General features: G+C 36.5%; 1 protein-coding gene across 2 annotated transcripts in view; it reads right to left on the reverse strand.

Annotated features, from left to right (window-relative positions):
* The window catches only part of LOC120633618 (rho guanine nucleotide exchange factor 17), a 141274-nt gene that overhangs the window by 98941 nt on the left and 18263 nt on the right, over positions 1–24070 (reverse strand). The window lies entirely within an intron of this gene.

The raw sequence follows: 24070 nt of genomic DNA on the forward strand, positions 1-24070 counted from the left end.
ACTACGAAGAATGTTTCAAAATCGGGGGTTTTTCCCTTTTGAGAGCTTCCGCTGCGTAAACGGTTAAAGTTTCGATAAAAGCATGTATCACAAAGTTGTTTTTTTTTTAAAGTTCTAAAAAAAAGTCCGCGACAGCACATGTTTATGTATTAAGTTTGACTTATAGGCGGACGAAGTTGCGGGGAACCGTTATACATTTTAACTGCGTCCATGTGTGGTAGATACCAATGCTGCCACAGGATAAACGAATACAGCATGGATAAAACGTGGTTTAAGATATTTATTACCCAAAAAAGTGTCAAAGATTGGCTTAAAAGGAAAACTTTGAACTTAAAACTATTATAAATTACGTATAGATTCTATATCTTTTCAAATTAAATTTCATTAATTTCAATAAGGTCAACTTTATGAACACTTTTAGTTAAGTTAATCCCGACATAACTTAAAAAAGTTAGAGATGCGTATCTCTAACTTTTTTAAGTTATGTGCGTTTTAAACAATTGAAATATCACTTGCTTCAACGGTAAAGGAACACATCGTGAGGAAACCTGCATGCCTAAGAGTTCTCAAAGGTGTGTGGAGTCCACCAAACCGCACTGGGCCTGCGTGGTGGACTACGGCCTTAACCCTTGCCATTGTGGGAGGATATCCGTACCCTGTAGTGGGCCGCTAATGGGTTGATATGATGAAACTCCACAGTCCGCCGAATCGGTGTCGTAAATTTTGACGGCGCTTGACGTCGTTAGACATCAAATAACAGTTCCTAAAGCTTTGAAGTTATACTTATACACGTTGGGGAAAATGGCGAGAGTAAATTTTTACGATGCGCGCGCGAACCGTCACAAAAAACCGACACCATGAAGTTAGCTATAGTCAACAAATTAGTTTTTCTAAAAAAGTTTCGTCAGTTGACTTTTAATAGTTCAAGCAATACCTTTTTTCTATTGTTAGTGTAATTTGTACTGAAAACGTAGAATAAGGCGAAAGATAAGATTTTTCAAAAAGACATTTTTTTCTATTGTTAGTGTAATTTGTCCTGAAAACGTAGAATAAGGCAAAAGATAAGATTTTTCAAAAAGACATTTATCTTGTTACGCCAAATAAGTATAACTTCTAACGCTTCTTTTTTTGAAGTGAAACTTCTTTAGAATCGTTGTGATTTCAAACCGGATGCAACGGAAAAAACGACAGGTAAGAGACACAAATACAAAAATGTTTAGGATGAAGCCGGCAAAGAATGGGACAGAAATATACATACAATTTTACCTGTTTTTTCCTATTTAAGTTACCAAGGAAACCGAATAATATCTAGATAAAGAAACAAACACATAAATGTATACGACAGAGTGAGATAGAAAACATTATACATTTTTTACCTATTCTAGTTACAATGGAAACTAAATAATAAACCTTACATTAATCCTAATAGTTCTGATACTCTACATCCATCTCAATCTCTCGTAGGCTACTTTTCAGAAGTTACACTTCCGCCGTGTGTAAACAAATTGCACAGGATTTTTTTTCTCTAGGAATTACCTAAATCCCTAGGCATCCGATTAAGGCGATTTCTTTGTTTAATGAAAACGTGCATACGTATATTATTACTGCTCTAGCTGTAATATTTTTTTACTGAGCCGAAAAGAACACCCGCAATCACATGTAATGGGATATCCGAAAGACTACTCAGTGAAAGAGAAATCTTTGGAAACTTTCACTGATATTACATTACAGTATACGGGGAAAATAGACTCAGAAATGTGGAGATGAATAGTTTAATACAATAAATAAATAAATATACTAAGACAATACACACATCGCCATCTAGCCCCAAAGAAATGTGTAATGGGTGCTAAGATGACTGATAAATATTTTTTTATGAATAATATACATAAATACTTATAAAATACATATAAACACCCAGCAGGGGCAGCGAACCTGCTTTCTGAGTCGTGGCCGTGGGTTCGATTCCCACAACTGGAAAATGTTTGTGTGATGAACATGAATGTTTTTCAGTGTCTGGGTGTTTATCTGTATATTATAAGTAATTCTGTGTATTCTATTCATAGAAATATTCATCAGTTATCTTAGTACCCATAACACAAGCTACGCTTTCTTTGGGGCTAGATGGCGATGTGTGTATTGTCGTAGTATATTTATTTATTTATTTTATATTTAATGCTGCTTTGCGGCATAAATATTCATGGCGGTAGCGAGCTCAGACACAAAAAGCTCCACTACTACTGAAAAGAAGGAGAGTAAGCTTAATTAAGTACATAGTACTTAGTAATATCGTCACTGCAACGCGCCACTTAAACTCGATAAAGGATGCTTTTTATAAAACCACCAATTTTTTAATTTTATTTTCTTATTTATTATACTTTTAATCAATAATAAATCAATATACTACGACAATACACACTTCATCTAGCCGCAAAGTAAGCGTAGCTTGTTTTATAACTGATGGATATCTGTATGAATAGTATACATAAATACTTACTTATAACATACAGATAAACACCCAGACACTGATCACACCAACATTATGGGAATCGAACCCACAGCCTTAGACTCCGAAAGCAGGGTCGCTGAACACTGCGCCAGACGGCCGTTTTAAATAAATTTTAAACATTCACAGTTGCATGAAGAAAAATAGAGACCGTAAATACTAACGCTGTAAAAAAAAAAATTTAAAAAAATTTAATTCATTCATGTCGGCCTATAGTATAATAGGCACTTGTAAAACGTCTAAAAAAATAATTTAAGTGTACTTGATTAAATTTAGCAATAAACCTACCTAAGGTATATATCTAGGTCATAAGAAATTTGATTCCGCGACCTCAGATTGTTATTTAATTAATAATACACATCTACGTCTATATAAAATTCAGTCAAAAGCCAACAAACTGTACTTAACATTATGTCTGATTAAAATACTTTCCACAATTTTTGTCGACGTCCCTAGCGAAACGGTTAGAGCCGTCGTTTTAAGTTGGAGGTCCCGGTTTCGATATAGTTGTGTGTGTGGCTGTGTGTGGCTGTGTGTGTGTGTGTGTGTGTGTGTGTGTGTGTGTAAGCGTGTGTGTGTGTGTGTTTGTGTTTATATATTATAGATACGTACTACAGGATAGCTATGGATGTCATATATTTGACAGCCAGTTGGCGCAGAAGGCAGCGACCCTGCTTTCTGCGTCCAAGGCCATGGGTTCGATTCCCGCAACTGGAGATGCTTGTGTGATGAACATGAATGTTTTGCAGCGTCTGTGTGTTTATTTGTATATTATACGTATTTATGTGTATTATATTCACAAAAATATTCAATCTTAGTGCCCATGACACAAGCTACGCTTACTTTGGGGCTAGAGCCTAGATGGCGATGTGTGTATTGTCATACTATATATATTTATATATTTTTTTTTATATTTGCTGTAGCGATGTAGTAATTTTCGTTTAAGGTATTTAGGCATAGGATATTATATTTAAGTTTATTCTGTACTTCTAGGTAAGTATATTAATGTTGTTTTGGCTCACTATATATCTTATATCTCTAAACGAGCAATTCTTGTAATATATAATGGAACCTAGGAATCGGCTCCAACAATTTTCATGAAATTTAGTATACAGGGGATTTCAGGGGCGATAAATCGATCTAGCTAGGATTCATTTTTAGAAAATGTAATTTTATTCGTGTTTCGGTAATAACCGATTTGGTGCAGACTAAGTTGCACGGATCAGCTAGTATATATTTATCTAGTGCACGGGCGCGAGTGTTAATTTCTATAATAATAATTTAAATTAGTTAATTAATCATCATAAACCCTCTATCACACAAATTCTATAATTATGTTAAGCGATCGGTTCATTAGTTATGCAAAATCGATTATACCGATATAATCTGTACTAATATAAATTTATTACTGTTAGGTCTGTCTTGCGGCGTGTCTTTCCAATGTTAATTTAATGACACATTTATTTTTGTTCCGTATATTATTTTTAATAAGATATACAGATAGATGTGTTTTATATCTATGCTAAATTTCTCGGAAATCTTAATTGTTTTAAAATTATACTCGTCTCATGGCATTCCCACGATATTAGGAATTCCTTTATAGATCTCTTATAATGAGTTCAAATTTCTTATTTATCACAAGAATCATAGAATTAAGAACATACAGAAACCTTGTCACTAACTAACTAATATTGAAGCATCAAAAACCATTCCACTTTAGGAGGTAGTGTTTCTCGAACAGGCATTTAGTTACTTCACTTCATTTAGCAGTTGACAGTAATTATATTACTTCTAATGTTCTAAATGTTAACCGTAAAATGGGGAAAACGGGATAAGCCGTTTTATTGTGACTATTGCTTTTTTAAATATTAAAAAAGCAATACAATATAACTCCGTAGTGCAGTGCGTGCACGGAACCTAAGGGTTCTGAGGACCACCATTTAGGAATCTCTGATATACATGGTAGCAATAATTTTATTTGAAGCGTGGAATAAAAACAAATAACTTTTTTTAACGTGCACGAAATTCTCGGACACGTTCCGTAGAACTTTTTGCGGTTTTGTTTAATTTTATTTTAATTTTTTTTTTTCACGATTTTTTTTCAACTTTAGGTTTTGGCCTACTTTTAAAATTAATTTATCAAGGAGAAGGTTTAATGCACGCAAGGACATGCATTAAACACATGGTCTGGGTGTTTATATGTACATTATAAGTATTTATGTATATTATGCATAATAATATTCATCAGTTATCTTAGTACCCATAACACAAGCAACGCTTACTTTGGGACTAGATGGCGGTGTTTGTATTGTCGTAGTATATTTATTTATTTATTACTAGCTTACCCAGCCCGCTTCGCCGGGCTAGATTTTGCTTTATTTTATGAATAAACTTACATCATTAAATTTTTTATTTAAGTCTCATAATATATTTAATAATTTAGTTATCTCCGTATTCATTCTCTTCTATTCTCTTCTCGAGCAGGTGAAGATCATTATCTACACTCATGTGCATCCAACAATAGAATATCATCTTAGAAAATAGAAGCTGTATTTGACAGTTTGACAGTTCAAAAATAGGAGTGCCCCGATCGTCAACAAAATTTACAGGATTACTCACCAGGTCAATCCGGAGATTCCCTGAATATTTCATTGAAATCGGTCCAGCCGTTTCGGAGCCTATACGGAACATAGAAACACACTTTCTCTTTTATATATTTAGAAAGATTATTTATACTAAAGTGACTGTTAACTTAAACCCATCTTGTAGTAAACATTGCGGTATACCATATTTCTATGAGACACTTTTAACGTGAGACGTAACATTGCTTATTTTTTTTTCCAAACACCATTAATACAAAATCTACTTTGCATATTCCATTGACGAAGCTTAGTTAAAGAAGTAGTAAAGAGTTTTGGTCACGTGCCAAGTACCAATTGACATGTATGTTTGCGGAACACTGTACCACAATGTATAGAATGTTTATTTATTCATAACCACAGACACTCAACTCTCAACTCGTTTCTTGGCTAGACACTCACACTTTGAGTGCTTAGATTGTTAGCTTTAGGGCTCATTTTATATCGTAAACTGTACAGTGAAGCACCCGTATTTTTATGCCCTCCTGGTCCCATTCTATAAACAGGTAAGTGCAGGCTTCAAAATAAATTTACAGCATTGAATACGAGCAAGCATTGCTTTGAGGAAGTACTCGTATGCATACAATCAACTTGATTTGACGGCCGAGTGGCGCAGTGGGCAGCGACCCTGCCTTCTGAGTCCAAGGCCGTGGGTTCGATTCCCACAACTGGAAAATGTTTGTGTGGTGAACATGAATGTCTTTTAGTGTCTGGGTGTTTATATGTATACTAGCGGACCCCAGCGCCATCTGATTTGTGAATCTAAACCATCCAGGGTGCCACCCAAACGCATACAAAAAAAATCATTCAAATCGGTCCAGCCGTTTAGGAGGAGTTCAGTGACATACACACGCACACAAGAAATATATATATAAAGATTTAAAGTATTTATGTATCCTATTCATAAAAATATTCATCAGTCATCTTAGTACTCATAACACAAGCTACGCTTACTTTGGAGCTAGATGGCGATGTGTGTATTGTCGTAGTATATTTATTTATTATTATTTTATAACTGAATTTTATTTTCAACCACATGTTTATGTTTTACTTAATCCATCCAATCCCGGAATAGGCAGTGTCACGTACATTTTGGCCTTTAAACTCGTATTTAGGTCAGTAGAATCTTCTATTAGTAGTAGAGTTTTTGTAACGGAACTCGTCCGGGAAAGTACTACCAAGCCGCTTCCACTAAAAATAAGCCCTTGAATGCGATCTCACCTGGTGGTAAGTGATGATGCAGTCTAAGATGGCGGACAAACCTGTTAGGGAGGATGGAAGTCTTACCCCTGATTGGTTTCTACGCGATATCACACCGGAACACTAAATACGGTTTAGGAGCGTACGGTTAGGGGCACGTCTTCGTCGGTAGGGTGGTAACTAGCCACGGCAAAAGCCTTCCACCAGACCAGATCACAGAAAATTCTGAAATTATGAATTTAAAAAAAATCTAAGGAATTTACCTTTTCTGATATCAATTCAACCTAGTGTTATTATGTACTTTACCAAAACAAGTGGCTTTTTTATTACCACAAACATTCTCCGTAGTTATCAAGGTGTACATTAAATTTACGTTTAACTGTTTCGAGATAACGCTTATATTTATCATAGCAAAACGTTTCCGGTAGTCGGAGTGTCATCTAAAATGTTTTTAAAAGATTTATGGCCATTATCTTTCACCGCTGGAACTAATGTAATTAATATCTCCGCTCTGTAACATACGTGCACAACTACATTTATTGTAACTCTTACTTGCATATAAATAAAGTTGCTTATCGCTACTACCGGTTTTAGCAATGTGGTTACTTTTTAGACAACTTTATATTTGCATACGGAATTCCGCAATTTGTTTTCATACAACCTTATTACATAGACACAAGTGTTAGTTTTCGTTTGCATTTGATTGTATAGCTACATGATATTTTGTGTTAAAGCGTCAAAACAGCGCACTATATGGACGGCCAGAGTTAAACGAACCCACACTTGACCTTTGCTAACGTTTTAAGTTCATACATACTTTATCACTGTACTGTATGATTAGTACGACATTGCGATCCTCGAAAACGTCGATCGTTTTTGAAGAATATATAAGAATACTAGCTGTTGCCCGCGACTTCGTCTGCGTTTGATTTTGTTTTTAAAGTATTCAGTATCGCTAAGCTTTAAATGAGTATAGTAGTATATATATATAACATGTGACTGCCAATTAATTATAGACAAATAATTTGAAATAAAATAAAATTGCGACTATAATTAAAGATCTAAGCTATCCTATCTCTTAAGTTGGACCAGTTTAATTTAACCGCTCACGGTGTACCAATTTAATTTTAAATCGGTTAAGTAGTTTAGGAGTCCATCGCGGACAAACATCGAGACAGGAGATTTATATATATTAAGATAATGTAACGTTTTAATATCCTATATTCACAATACCAGGTATTCCCTTTTTTGTCGTAAGGTTAATAAGCTACAATACTCAGTGTCTTAGTATGAGTTTTCCTTCTTAGTCTTAGTTTCGTAATCTCGGAATCGATTTCTAATATCGAATGACTACGCGAAGACGATTTTTTTATTTTTTTACAGGTTAGCCCTTGACTGCAATCTCAGCTCGAGGTAAGTGATGATGCCGTCTAAGATGGTAGCGGGCTAACTTGTTAGGGAGTGTGGTAGTTATACCCCAAATCGGATTCTACGCGTCATCGCACCGGAAAACTGGCTTAGCGGCACATCTTTGCCTGTACGGTGGTAAACAGCCACGGCCAAAGCCTCCCACCAGACCACACGGGGAAAATTCAGAAAAGCCCTGCTGGGAATCGAACCCGGGACCTCCAAATTAAATTCACAGCGCTCACCGTTGCGCAAGTGAGGTCGTAAAATTGAAGTCATGTAGCTCGTTCTAGAGTGGTTCTTTGTTTAAAAACAGCTCCGCCAAGACCGCTAACTGTATAAGTGTAGTTAGTTATCTGCGACTTCGCATTAGTTCGGTTTTCGAAATATCGGAATTTTTTAATCCTAAGTATCCTTCTAAAAAGTATCCTATATCTGTATCCTCAGACGTAGACTAAGACGTAACTAATTTAAACGCATATCATTCCTAATACGCCCTCTAATCACTTTTCACTCTGACACCGGAGCATCCTCATAATTTTTTCTTAGTACTTTTTAATTTATAATTATTTGGGGGAAATATCTCTATATTTCCCCCAAAACAATTAAATAAAAATATAAAAAGGAAATGTATACTCAACTCATCTCATGGAATTAATTAAAAATTACAAAATAAACATATTGCGCGTATCGACGTCGCAAACTAAAATCTAATTCAGTTATGTCGCGATGTTACTAAATTAGTGCGTATACAACGTGTAAATGAAAACCGAAATAATATTTCACAGGCTTTAGAGGTACATTATGTACTGTCTCTAAGACTTATCTGTGAAACCTAAACCCTTATATTTTTTGAGTATACAACTGCCATAGTTTTTACTAAAAGATCATTAGGTAAGCGTCGCGTAGCGTAGATATTATGCGCGTTACGGTCTTTTACCTCAATAGGGTTGGGATAATCAATTCGTTTGTATGAAAAAATAAATATGCTCCTTTTTATTTAATACTACCTGTTGCCCGCGATTTCGTCTGCGTTTGATTTTTTTTTAATGTGGCATTCAATTTAGTTGTATTTCTAAAATAATTTCAAGTATTCAGTACCGCTAAGCCTTAAATGAGGGGTTTGCTGCTGTCCGCTGAGGAGTTCTGTCCAACCTTATTCATCAGATCTACACAAAGATTGGGCAAAATTACAATACATAATAAAACACATATTATATGTCGGGATAAAAAGTATCACTTCCAAGAATATGTGTACAAAGTGTCATGAGGATCGGTTAAGTAGTTTTTGCGTGAAAGCGTAACAAACAAACTTACATTGACATTTATAATATTAGTAGGGTAGGGATAGGGATAGGGTTAGGGATTTTTAAAGGGTGATACTTTATGAAATATACTTAATACTTATGCATCCTTCAATATTATTTCGTAATACTGTTACACGTTGCATAAATATTGGGCATAAGTTAATAGTTTCATGCTAAGGACATTGTTAAAAAAAGTATTGATTGAAACGGTAGCTTGTATTCCGAGTTGGAAATTGATGAAGGCTTAAGCAATTCATGTGAAATCACTTTTTGCTTGTACCCTCGATTCGATTCTCCACGCGAAAATGCTTCGGAGTGATTCTTAGAATGAATTACCATTTTAATTATTGCAGTGTTACTTTTGAAGCTTGCGTATCATCATTCGATGTTATGTCGACATGAGTCAAAATAAGATCCGGCATTTATAAAACATTTTGAACGCAAGAAGTAAGTTGAAAGTTAAAGTAAAGTTGGAAGTTTCCTTTTAATGTAACTTTGACAGCCAATCAGCCAGCTGCGTATTTCGTTATTGTATTGGGTTTTTTTTTTTTTTATTTGCAGAAAAGTAAGCGGCTAACCCAAAGAAGCACTTATAGCCCAGTGGGTAGGACTTTGGGGGCCGAGCTCGAAACCAAGTACACACGTCTAACTTTTCTAAGTTATGTGCTTTTTACAAGAGTGGAGACCGCGAATCGATAACCGCAGTGTGAAAAGACCTCCAGCCCGCTGGACAGATAATTTTAAAAAGGTGTCTGGAAGCGGCTGGTTGACCGTGTGGTGACTCGCTCTTGGAAATGCCTATGTTCTGCAGTGGACACTTGAGACCTGTTGATGATGACGACGTACCACTTGCTTCAACGGTGAAGGAAAACATCGTATGGAATACCTGAGAGTTCTCAATAATTTCCTCCAAGGTGTGTGGAGTCCAGCAATCCGCATGGGCTAGCGTAGTGGAATAAGGCCTTAACTCGCCTCGAAAGTTACTTCAAAACACCCATAAGCTAGATGCCGTGCGCGTTACCACTCACTATTCAAGATTCCTTATCATTACGAATCGACATGCGTTTAGAAAGTTAGACTTATTTATTAAATCAATAAAATAATTAATGTGACAACAATTATTGTTGTTACATTATTTATTTTACTTATCGCTATATATAGTCGCATAATGCCTGTATAAAGTTTCCGAGGCGGATAAAATTGAATAAGATATCATAAGGAATCGACATGTGCTTAGAAAGTTGGACTTATATCGTGTGTCGTTTATTAGAGTTGTTATTGTTGTTATACTATTTCTTTTTACTTATCGCTTATGCAAACAAGTGAGCTTGGTGTTTAACGGGCCACTTAAAAATGGGTCAGCATAGTAAGTAGGTAGTGCGTTCTGCTTTCTAACCCGCTGTAACACTACGTGGGCGCACTCCTTTACGTGTTGCGACTGTTGCATTGTTAGTATGAATATTACGCTGTACAATGATGATGAATACGAACATTAAAATGATTGAGTGCTTTTAAAGTCGCATAATGCCTGTATAAAGTTTCCGCGGCGGATAAAATTGAATAAGATACGAAAGAAAGTAAGGAACTAAAGGTGATGGGATGCATACACATGCATACACATCCGGTGAATAATGTATTGTGGTGTAATGATTGTTTTAGTGCAGTCAAAAGTGAATGTGGTGTGAATTTATAAACAATTGCTCAACTTGTAAAAACTATGTACATTGTAAAAATAAAATGACATAATTGTATCTATGCGTACAAATAAATGTAACTTGATAAATTCGAGTGTGATTTCCATTAACCTCCTTCTCTATATCCATACAAAATATCTATCAAAGAAATAAAACTAAAATTTTCTTTTAAGAAATGCATCCATTCCATCAGTATTTTCTTATGACGTTGCCACGTTCTACGATCGTCAGTAAACCGACTTTACAGACAATCGATTTTTTTTCTTCTGGCTCTACACAGATTAGCCAATGTCAGGTGTATATGTTTAATAAAAGTTAGGATAACTTAAAATCTTCATATATATATTTCTTGTGTGCGTGTGTATGTCACTGAACTCCTCCTAAACGGCCGGGCCGATTTGAATGAATTTTTCGGTATGCGTTCCGGTGGCACCCTGGATGGTTTAGATTCACAAATCAGCCCGACAGATGGCGCTGAGGTCCGCTAGTATAATATAAACTATCATGAAAAAAATTGACTGACGAAACGGGCGGGAAACTTCGTACATGATCGACGTGCCCCCTAAATACTTCCCCAAATCTACCGCAAACACGCCCCTAAAAAGGACTGATGATGTCTATACTGCACATACCGCAGTACCAGCGCCATTCCCACAGCAGCCAGCCGCCTATATAGGCAATTTCTTCAAAATATTATAGTGTAATATATTTCCTCCCCAAAACGAGTTCACAATAAATTTAAAGAAAAATCTGAAAAAACCGCGTCCGCCATGCACGAAGCCTCCCGACTCCCGCGATGTTTAAATCTAAACTTCTTTAGGTTCACGTAACCTGCATTAAGTCTAAGATCAGCTTTGTGAGAAATTAGTGTCACAGATTGCTATAGCATAATATGTTTACAATAATCCAGATACGGTCTCACGCACATACATAATATATAATTTTTTTTGTTAATGAGTTCGTCAGTGAGTCAGTTAAGAATTTCCTTTATATAGAACGACTGGCTGCCTTTTTTAATTACTAGTTTGACTTGATAAGGATCAGTATAGCCCACCATCCCGCATATGTGTAGCTTGGAGAGGTAAGCTCTTAACCTCTCTTTTGCATGAGTGAGTAAATAAATAAATTAATTAATAAATAAATATACTAGGACAATACACACATCGCTAGCCTCAAAGTAAGCGTAGCTTGTGTTATGGGTACTAAGATGACTGTTGAATATTATTATGAATAATATACATAAATACCTATTCAGAATATACATATAAACACCCAGATATAAAAAAATATTTACGCTTATCACACAAAAATTTTCCTTTAGTGGGATTCGAACCCACGGCGTTGGACTCAGCTAGCAAGGTCGATGCTAACTGCGCCAATCGGCCGTCAAACACAGGAGTGTTAGGTATATACACTATGGATGATGACGTAAAATTATATTAAAAATGTATGCAGAACCCGATAACGTGATTCACTTTACACTCTTGGTTTTTATTTGAAAAATGGCATTGAACTTGGCAAATCTCATAATGATACCACATTAGGCTTTAATGTGAAACATTAACTTAAAAACCGGTATATTTTTTTTGGGTTTTAACTGTTTTACATATAGTATCACGCCTAAGAGAAGGCATAGACGATAAAAATGGTCTTAGACCCGTACCGAAATCCGGAGGATATATAGAATGTTTGAGTTTAAGAATTTTACTTGATTGAGGGTGTGAAAGGAGTCGAAGAACGGTCGGCCCTGTATCGGATAACGAATCAATTTTTGGTGGATACAAGTTACAAAACAGACTTATGTTACTACTATCCACCAAAAATGTCATGTCAAGTATCTACAAATTAAAGATGATGTCGACGCCATGATGAACCTGAATTTTTTAATTATTGTAGGTGGACCAGTTTATTGGTTTGTCACTATTATCAGATACATTCAGTTAATCTCTGAGTTACTCTTGGGAGGTGGAGAGAGCAATTCTAGAAGTATGTCATCGTGATCCAATTAGAAATAAAAAGATTAGTAGAGTGGTACACGTGGCATAAGACCTTGATACGCTAATGGTATATGAAACCAGTGACTGAGTCAGTGGATTTCTATCACCCGAGATACCACATAAGAACATAATATTTTACATAATTTCAGCTTTTAATAACCATTCCCTACCACGCTTCGTTACGCTTATATTTCCGGTTTTTGATTCGACATTCTTTTATAAGGATTCAATGGCATAATCCCTGCAAAGTATTTGACCCAGTGGTCTAGTAAAATTACAGAAAACAACGTTGGAACTTTGTGTGTAACGTAATACCCCTAACGGGGTTGCTTTTCGATAGAATTTGATGGATGAGACGTTTATCTACATAATTATTGATAATTATTGATTTATACTTAATTGTTTGACACCTTACCAACGGCTTAAACGTGTGAGCGTTTATTGATTATGACAATTAGTCAGATTATCCATTTAATATATGAATAAATAAAAGATCTAATAATTTAAAGACTTCTCTAGAGTTGTAGTCTGAAAAACTGAGAAGGAAACCTTATCTGTCGCGTTAGTAAAGTAGATAGAGAGCATATACACATACGAATCCTGAATATAATAGGTATTGGATTTGCATAATTTTTGCATGCAATAATAATACTTGAAGCCCGTTAACCTGTATTGCAATGGGGGTTCGAATCTCAGCACTTTTTAAGCCACCTGCTTTGACGGTGAAGGAAAAAATCGTGAGGAAACCTGTATGCCTGAGAGTTCTCTATAATTTTCTCAAAGGCGTGTGGAGTGCGCACTGGGTCAGCGTGGTGGAGTACGGCCTAAATCCTTCTCATTCTGAAAATATTGATTGGGCCGGTAATGGGTAAAATAAAGGTGATGGAGAATGGTCCTTTAGCCCCAAATACCTCTCTCCTATGATATAGTCAGAAGACGACGTATGATAATTCAAAAAGCAAATAAACAGGCAACTAGCTGCCTGTAGGTATACCTGTGTTTTGTTAAGTACATAAATGGATTTAAAAAACCTTTAGCTTCATAGATATGAAATTAAAACTATGGGGTTCCCGTTTTTGTCTACAAAACTCTACAAAGTACGAGTAAATCTCACGTTATAAGACGAGACACCGAAGCTGATCGCAACCGCTAAGTAATTATGAAACATGAAAACTTCAATCAAAAAACACGCAGTTTTGCAATTAAAATGTACGTTCGCAAGTCGAAGAAGCAGGACATCTCTTACGGTTTCTAAAAGCGAATAGTTTTGCGAAATAAATAAAACGTTAACAAGTTATACAAAAAAATAGAAACAAATTTCTTATTTTATATTTCTACTACTGTATTAACGATGTTAATGTGAAATTAATATATTCAAATACACGTATGAAGACGTAAAAATATCCAGTTTTTTATCGGATTTGTTAAATATTTTACGAGCTATTCGAATTCCCCATCAGTAATTTATGGTTTCACTGATATGTCTTTCGCGATACTTAAAATATAGAGGTGAAGTTTTTATTGCGTCCATAATGAGATCACAAGAAAAAATCTAGATTCTCGTGGACATGCCTTTGTACACGCCTTCCGAAAAAAGAGATGTATGTTTTTTAAGCTATCAATGTATGTTTTTGATATTCTTCATTCCACCGTTGCTTCTAAATATATAAACATATTAAGATGAAAGATTTAAAGATTTAAATTTAAAAAAAAATGTGTAATTACTAAAAATAGAGTTTAGGCAGTATAACGTCAGTTTGAAATGTGAAAATTCACAGTGTTCGTACGTTCAAAATCCCTCAGTGCCTGAAGACCAAAGCCTTCTACCAGTGATGACCTATGATTCTGAAACATGGTCGCTAACTATGGGCCTCATAAGAAGTCTCAGAGTCACTTCAGCGGGCGATGGACGCGGAGTATCTCCATGTAATCAAATCAGAAATGATGAGATCCGTACAAGAACCACAGCTACCGACATAGCCCAACGAGTCGCGAAGCTGAAGTGGCAATGGGCGGACACATAGCTCGGAGAAAGGATGGACGTTCGGGTCCCTACGTGCTGGAATGGCAGCCACGCACTGGTATAAGCTACTACTTTTTGCAATATTTACTTCAATCAGAAGTATGGAACAAATTAACTTTCTTTCTATAATAAACGGGTCTAATTCCAAGCAGACGAAGACACGGTCATCATTATTATCGACGGACAGCCAAATCGTCACCTAAGCATACTGTACGATCTCGTTGGTCGAACCTCAAAGAGGAGGACAGAGTATATTAAGCGCGTCGAAGGTAGGCGCTGAATTCAAGCGGCGCAAAACCGTAGAATTTGGAATTCCCTACAAAAGACAACCCTACAAAATCAACCGATAGATGTCCAACAGTGGACATCTATCGGTTGATATGATGCTGATGAGGATTAGCTATAAATATACCAAACTGTATTGTCTATATTGATATTAAACCTAATCAAAAATAAAATTAGTAAAAGTATATAATGTACAGTCTGTGTACAGTTACAGTTCTATTACAATATTGATGTACCGACTAAAAGGTAAAGTTATTTTACTCAAACACTTATATTCTAATTTTCAATAGTAGGTTCTAATTTATTGGTTAACGACACGACCACATTATTTTATAAATTATATATAAAATATTTTATACAACAGCAAGCTAGCAATCAAAACAATTTTTTTTCGAGACATGGCAAAAAACAAATAAACATAATTTACATAATTTTAAGTCAAGTGGTTCGACAAATTCCTGATTCAAAGTATGTGTTACATTGTGATACAAAACGCAAAATTTGATCAGTAAATAAACGGAATAATGGGCAATCAAAACAATGGTTTTAAGAGGAAGAAAAAATATACAGATACACGATAATTTACATCGGGCGTGTCCACATCAAGTCAAACGATGCGAAAAAATTCCACGCTGGAAACATGCGTTTCATTGTGATACAAAACGAGATTTGTGAGCTGTAAAGAGTATACGCACTGTTAAAAAAGCGCAAAAAACGCAAAGAGTATGCTGCTGACAGCATGAGTTTGCAAAGTGGTAAAGAAGTAATACATGTTCGGTCTGGAGGCTTGATCCATGGCTAGTTACCACCCTACCGAAGAAAACGCGATGCCAAGAGATTTAGCGTCCCGGTACGATGTTGCGTAGAAACCATTTACGGATATGGGTTTAATATCACTTACCAGGCGGGCTTCAAGTCTTCAAGGGTCTTTGGGCAGTCAATGGTTACTTGTAGGTAGTGGTATAAAACTCGTCTGGGGAAGTACTACCGCCATTTAAGGCATGGCGATACCATCTTACACTGTTTGTCGGTAGGGTGGTGACTGGTGACTAGCCACGGCCGAAGCCTCCCGCCACACCAGACCGAAGAAAATCCAGAGAAAAAAATGGGAAATAAAAAATTAGTATCTTAAATGATCCGGGAAAAAGTGCTGACGAAGCACTGTAGACAGATTGATAGTGCGGTAAGAACGGGGAGAAGAAATTTCCGTTCCTGGGCTCAGTAGTAAGAGTTCTACGAGTATATTAACTCTACAGACTGTCAAGATACTAATCAAATATCAAAGTCAAATATTTCTTTATTCAAATAGGCACATAGATAGGCACTTTTGATTCGTACATTACATGTAAAATATGAAATAGGAGTGAGTTGATAGCGATAAATAAATGTAATTTTTTTCGTTATCACCATCTCACAATGTCATTTAAAAACTATTAAAGAAGCAACCTGGTTAGAGCAATAATTTACACCCAAGCATTTGTATCGTTAACGTACTCCTTAACACTATAATAGGACTTTTCGATAAGCTTACGTTTAATACAAACTTTGAACTTTTTCAGAGACATCTCCAAGATATCAACTGGTAATTTATTGTAAAATAGTATATAATTTTCTTTAAATGAATTACTTATTTTATGTAGTCTAGTATATTGCACTGCAAGTTTATTTTTGCTTCTAATGTTCAAACAATTGCAGTCACATTTTCACTTAAATTTGGAAATATTTTTGTGATGCAAATTGTATTGACTCTTACAAAATATAGGATAAGGACCTTATCCATCAATCCGGTGTTAAGCACATGTGCCTGTTCAGACAAGAACTATTTTGCGCCGCCAAGCAGCATTGTTGCAATGCTGTGTTCCGGTTATTTCCGGTTTTACAGGCGCATGTGGCTTAACTACTAAGCCTCAAATTGATGGACAAGGGTGGCATGTTAACTAATGTTGGTTGCAGATTTCCGCTTTGACGGCGTGCGGTTACCTTGTCACCGTGTGCGCAGGCCTTAAGGCTGCGTCCTTGATCTCCCGTCAAGATCAATATTGTCTCTCACTATCAGCAAAGAGATATTTCCATTGTCAGGCATCTACATACGACTCGTCACGTCTTTGTCTGACCGCATTCCTGAGATAGCTCGTGTTTATTTGCACATAAAATACCAGTATTCCATTTAATCTTCGCTTCAACTATAGGTTTTTTATGCAGCATCAGCACAATATTTAGCGTTCTGGTACACTGCCTGAGAGTTACTGAGGTTTATCATCAATGAGATTAAGACGGCCACGGCACGCATGACTAACTTTTCGGGGTTATGTGCGTTTTTAATTTAAGCAATTTATATATCACTCGCTGTAAACTGTGAAGGAAAACATCGAGAGGGTATCTGCATACCTTAGAGTTCTCCATAACGTTCTCCAGGGCGTGTGAAGTCTACCAATCACTTGCCTCTACACACTTGGCCAGGCGTAGTAGACTACGGTCTAAACCATTCTTATTCTGAAGGAGACCCGTGCCCTGTATTGGGCCAGTAATAGGTGATGATGATGATGATCATCGTTAGTCTATTATAGTCCCACTGCTGGGCACATGCCTCTCTCATAGGAGAAAGGGTTATAGAGCATAGACAATTTTAAAAGAAGTAGAGCTGAAAATACCTTTGTTCTACTTTAACAACGAGTAAAAAAAAGTCACAGGGATCCTGGGATCACAAACCTGTCTGCACAGCGTGCCGATTTTGGGCAAACGCTACCGTTGGAATAGGCTTTTAGTGCAGCAGTAGACTTTTATAGGCTATTATTGTAAGAATACATAAATTAAAAATTCTAGTAGCCAAGCCATTCTATAGTGAGGGAGTTGTGAACAATAATATATTAAGTAATTCGCCATAATGTAGTAGCGGCCATCTTGTAATTGAAATTTGTCATACCGTGTAGTATTGTACTAACTAAGCCCTTACATTTGATACCCATATTGAAGGACTGTAATTCGCAGTTTTCGACGGCCATCTTGTACCGACTTTCATGAAACATAGCTAAAAACACTCACCTTTCAAGCAATGAAAACAAAATCATAATCGGTCTATCCGATCAGGAAACACGATGCCACAGACAGACAGACACACACACACAAACAGACTGTTATTAAGGTTTATGTTTGAAGAATATGCATATTGTACCGACTCTTGCAAAAGATGGGATAAGGGCCATGAAGAGCCAGAAATGTGTTACGTTACGTTATAGTGAAACTATCAATGCAATAGGTCGTAAGGGCTCATTAATAAATATACACTCGTAAATAACAACTTCCCAATATCTAACAATGAATGAAGTTGAATGTGATAATTAAATATCGAATCATCGTGTAATTGCTGAGAATAAATGCAGAGTCAGCGTCATCAAAGTCCATTCAACACTAACAGCACGGTTAAAATCTTATGAATGTTATAGGTCGTGCCACGTAAATAGATCTCTGACATTTTTTTTACATTTCTCTTCTAGTGATGATGCACTCTAACGTGCTTGCCGCAGAACAAAGCAAGTCGTGCGAATTTTCGTGCGATGTAAATAAATGTATTGTTAGCCGCGTCTTTGACATGGTTGGTATATTTGCATGTTTCCATCACTAGTAAATTCGACGGTCGCGTCGCGTGTCCCGTGGTCAGAACTTGAGATAGACCGCTACCTGATGACCGTTATATTAAACGAATAACACTAAACAGTTTTTGCGCAGTGTACCGGAACTCGATAATTATTGGTAACAGTTTCGGCCTAAGCCCATCACCAGACCATTGCCATATATAAAAACTTGGTCACCACGGCATTAGGGAAGTTATCCCACTGAGTACGGATTATAAATACAGATTGAATTAATGAATAGAATAATTATTAGAAAGTACGGAAAACAGTAAACAATTACAATACAGAGTACAATAGAAGATTTCAGGCGTAAAAGAGCGTTTCCTGCCCAATATTGGTCGGAGGTAGCAATAAAGCTTCTTCACCAAGCCAAAGAAAGGCGTAATCGTGCGTAAAATATATAGACTGCAGAAGAGATGCATATAGGCCATTATTTTAATACAATACAAGTTTGATGATGATTATAACGCTAAATAAACATTTAGTAACTAATATAATCTCACTTCACACATTCGTATATAAATACTAGCTGTTGCCCGCGACTTCGTCTGCGTTTGATATTGTTTTTAAAGTATTCAGTATCGCTAAGCCTTAAATGAGTATAGTAGCATATATATAACATGTGACTGTCATTTAATTATAGACAAATAATTTGCAATAAAATAAAATTGCGACTATAATTAAAGATCTAAGCTATCCTATCTCTTAAGTTGGACCAGACTGCTCACGGTGTGCCAATTTAATTTAAAATCGGTTAAGTAGTTTAGGAGTCCATTGAGGACAAACATCGTGACAGGAGTTTTATATATATTAAGATTAAACTATTAATTATCTTCTGCATAGGTTGATCGTCAGTTATCTTTTTTCATAACGCAACTTACACGCACTGCGCGTATACGTCTGCTTGTGTTTTGACTAGGTATTTAAAACGTTAAGCAGCATCATTCCTATAAACAATATCTTGCTGATTATTTTCTTAAATGGCGCGAAAGATTATCTAAGATGGCTTTCAATTTGGCCGAGTGACGCAGTGGGAACTGGGCAGTGACCCTGCTTTCTTTGTCCAAGTATGTGGGTTCGATTCCCTAAATAGCGACATCGTACCGAGACACTAAATTGTAACGGCACGTCTTTGTCAGTACGGTTGAAAGTAGGTACGGTCAAGCATACCTACAGACCAGACCAGAGAATATACACAAATTATCAATTCTCAAATTCGCTTTTTCGGAAGGACACTTGCCGATAACCACCTAAGGGGTTGCTACGGCGTCACCGGGGGAGTGGGGCGAGCGCGAAAGCTCGCCATGAGAAGAGCCCCAGGGCTCGACGACATCGGGGGGAGTATGGGAGACGTCGACCCGAGGGTGCCTCCTGCGAGGACTCGGACCTCGGCTCGGTTCAACGTTAATCTGACTGTTAATTCTCAAATTGTCCCTGTCGAGCACTCTTAACTACGACTTTAAATCATAGCCAACTGTACAAACGTACTACAATTCCTTCTCTGTTTTTATACTTATAAAATAAACAAATTAATTTATATTTATTTTTTAATTAATATATATCGTACTAGCTATTGCCCGCGACTTCGTCTGCGTTTGACTTTGTTTTTTGATGTGGCCTTCAATTTAGTTGTAGTTCTAAAAAAAATTAATGAATTCAGTATTGCTAAGCCTTACATGAGAGGTTTGCTGCTGTCCGCTGAGGAGTTCTGTCCTCTATCTCCAACCACATTCATCGGATCTACACAAAGTTTGGGCAAAATTAAACACATATTATAACCTCTATAGTACAAAAACTTTTACTTAAATCGATTATAATTTGTCGGAGTTATGGTGTAAAATCGTCAAATATTTTCATCCCCTCTTCCAAAGGAACCTAGCTTAATGTCGGGATAAAAAGTATTCTATATTACTTCTAACACTTCCAAGAATATGTGTACAAAGTTTCATGAGGATCGGTTCAGTAGTTTTCGCGTGAAAGCTTAACAAACAAACTTACATTGACATTTATAATATTAGTAGGGATAGGGATAGGGATATTTATTTAAATTATCTATGTATTTGTATCTAAACATTTTATGTATATCCCGTTCTCTTGCTGTAAGTCCTTTCTACAAAGGTTGCCTGTAAGAGATTGCTTGCAGCAATAAGGCCGCCTTTGCATGTCTATATTGTGTACTGTATACTCCGTACTATTTCTTTTCCTGTATGTTATACGTGCAATAAAGTGTTTCTTCGTCTTCTTAATATTAATAAATAAATATACTACAACAATACACATATCGCCATCTAGCGTAGCCTGTTATGGGTACTAACATGACCAATTGATATTTTCATGAATAATATACATAAATAGTTGTAATATATATAAACACTCAGACGCTGAAAAACATGCATGTTCATCATATGGATCGCTGCACACTGCGCCAATCAGCTGTCAAATAAAGAGACAGCTTGCGTCGGAACAAATCGCTTATTTTGACGTGACAACGTCTTATAAATTGGTTTGCCGGGTGACACTTCAAGAAACTGCGTTACGCTCCGCTCACGTTATGCGCTCACAATGAGAGCGAGTGAGAGGCACGCGTCCCTTCCACTCGGGCATGGTTAGCCCGCCTAAGAGCGAGAGAGACAGACATAAAAAGTGAAAGGCACGCGTCCCTTTGTAGTAAACGCTGTTTCATTGTACGCAAATGTATTGCAAGTTATTGTATGTATATTTGTATATAAATACGTATGTATGTGTAAAGGTAAAAATAAAATTTTGTTAATATGAAATTCAGTGCGAGATTCTTTGTATAAATTAATGTTTTAAATATAATTCTTTGTATAAATAAATGTTTTAAATTGTTACTATTATTTCATCCTTCTTCCTACTATACGAATGAATATTCACATTAAAATTATTTTACCACTCAAAGTCGTTGTCACGTAAAACTTTCGCCCGTATACCGACTTTACAGGCAACCAATTTTTTTATCCAGAGAATACCAACGTTTCCTGTGGGGTAGACGTGGAAAAAATTGCGGGTAAAATATAGTTTGTCAAGTATGATTTCTCGTTGGTACATATAATTTGTCTAGTTGTAAAATATCTAGATTACCTAGCGATATTATACAAGCCGCAACACACTCTTGGCATCTTGACCAATCGCATTCCGAAGTGACGCGATGTATTGCACACTTACTAGATTACCGAGAAATTGGGCTATGAATATTGTGCTACAACATTTTTGTTATTTAACATGACCTAACTTTTTTATTACTACGTACGTAGCTGTTAAAAACGGTAATAGCTCGGTGGTTAAGAATTTGGCTTCCATTTGGGAGCCTAGTTTGTATGCCATTACGCCCCGTTAGCTTTTTTGAGTTATGAATAAACGAATGATTGATTCATTAATTTTTTTATTATACACCAAAAAAAAGCACAAAAAAACAATCGCGACTCAGTGCATACAATTCGCCGGCCTTATCGTTTCACAGATCTTTTACAGGTTCGGAGTTATTGCCGTCTTTAGGAAATTAAATATAACTTGCTCCAACGATCAACGAAAATGTCGTGAGGATACCTGAATCCCTGAGAGTTCTCCATAATGTTCTCAAAGGCGTGTGAATCCTACCAATTACTGGGTAAGCTTGGCAATCCCGCCATGAGAAGGGATTAGGCCTTGACTACGGCCTAATTCCTTCTCATTGCGAGAGGAGACCCATGCCCTGTAGTGGGCCGGCAATGGGTTGTTAAGATGATGATGAATATATCTATATATGACTAGCTCTTACCCGCGACTTCGTATTCGTTTGATGTTGTTTTTAAAGTATTCAGTATCGCTAAGCCTTAAATGAGTATAGTAGTATATTTATAAAACATGTGACTGTAAATTAATTATAGACAAATAATTTGCAATAAAATAAAATTGCGACTATAATTAAAGATCTATGCTATCCTATCTCTTAAGTTGGACCAGACTGCTCACGGTGTGCCAATTTAATTTAAAATCGGTTAAGTAGTTTAGGAGTCCACCGCGGACAAACATCGTGACAGGAGATTTATATATATTAAGACGAGATTTATATATATTAAGATAATGAATGAACCTAACTTTTATCTGAATTACTAAATCAAAGTGACTGTTAAAGAACACAGCGATAGCCTGGATGTTAAGGCTTTAGTACCAATTTTGTGGGGCGGAGTTCGAGCCCCGACACCACTATATTTTTGGAGTTATGTGTTTTTTACGAAATAAATATCTATTGTTTCAGTTTGTAAACGGTTTTAAAGGTAGTCAACGACGCTGGTCAAGTCCAGATTCGTAAACTTCACACGGGCTTTAGAACATTACGGCCGATTGGCCCAGTCAACAGCGACGCTGCTTTCTGAGTCCAAGGCCGTGGGTTCGATTCCCACAACTGGATAATATTTGTGTGATGAACATAAATGTTTTTCAGTGTCTGGGTGTTTATCTATACATTATAAGTATTTATGTATATTATTCATAAAAATTATTCATCAGTTATCTTAGTACCCATAACATAAGCTACGCTTACTTTGGGACTAGATGGCGATGTGTGTATTGTCGTAGTATATTTATTTATTTAACATTGGAATGGAAATTTCTGAAGAACGCATATTCCCTAATGATGTTTTCCTTCACCTTTGAGCATTGCTTGAAAACACACTTAATTTTTAAAACAAGGGAAATTTCACTGCTTGACTGAAGGCTTCTCCTTTTTTTGTTGTTGGTGCGGTGGAAAAGCGTTGTTGCTACGTCCGGAGGCAGGACGGAGGTTATGTAAGACTCCCTCCTCTAAAAGGGGTATACCCAAACTAAAAACCACCACGGCATGTCCCTCTCGGTGGCTTTGTTAGACGCCCGGGGAACCGATACCTCCCGGTTTCAATTCTTATTAAATGAGCTCAACATTAATACCTTTCACAGATAAACCCATTAACATATTATCTTCGGTTTATTGCAACATACAATATGGCGGATTGTTGATGAGATCTGAGACAAACAGCCATGGCACTGGCGCCTGCAATAACATAATGCCACTATAAGTACTTAGTGTAGAGATTGTATTACTTAATGGCGTAATAATATACTTCGATATTACAAACGTTCCCACCTACCAACATTTAAAGCCCACTTCTAATGATTGTCATTAATGCAATTCTTTCAAACAGTTAACATTGGGCGTGCTGTGAGGTGAAGTTAGATCAGAAGACAGTTGTCAACACTCTTTCTCATCCCGCGGTTCTCCTTCGATCATCATCAGCATCATCAGCAAATCAACCGACTGACTTCCACTGCTGGACATAGGTCTTTTGTAGAGCGTTCCAAACCACGATTCTGAGCCGCTTGTATCCAGCGGCTCCCTACGACT

This window comes from Pararge aegeria, chromosome 22 (assembly GCF_905163445.1).
Source record: "Pararge aegeria chromosome 22, ilParAegt1.1, whole genome shotgun sequence".
Lineage (NCBI taxonomy): Eukaryota > Metazoa > Arthropoda > Insecta > Lepidoptera > Nymphalidae > Pararge > Pararge aegeria.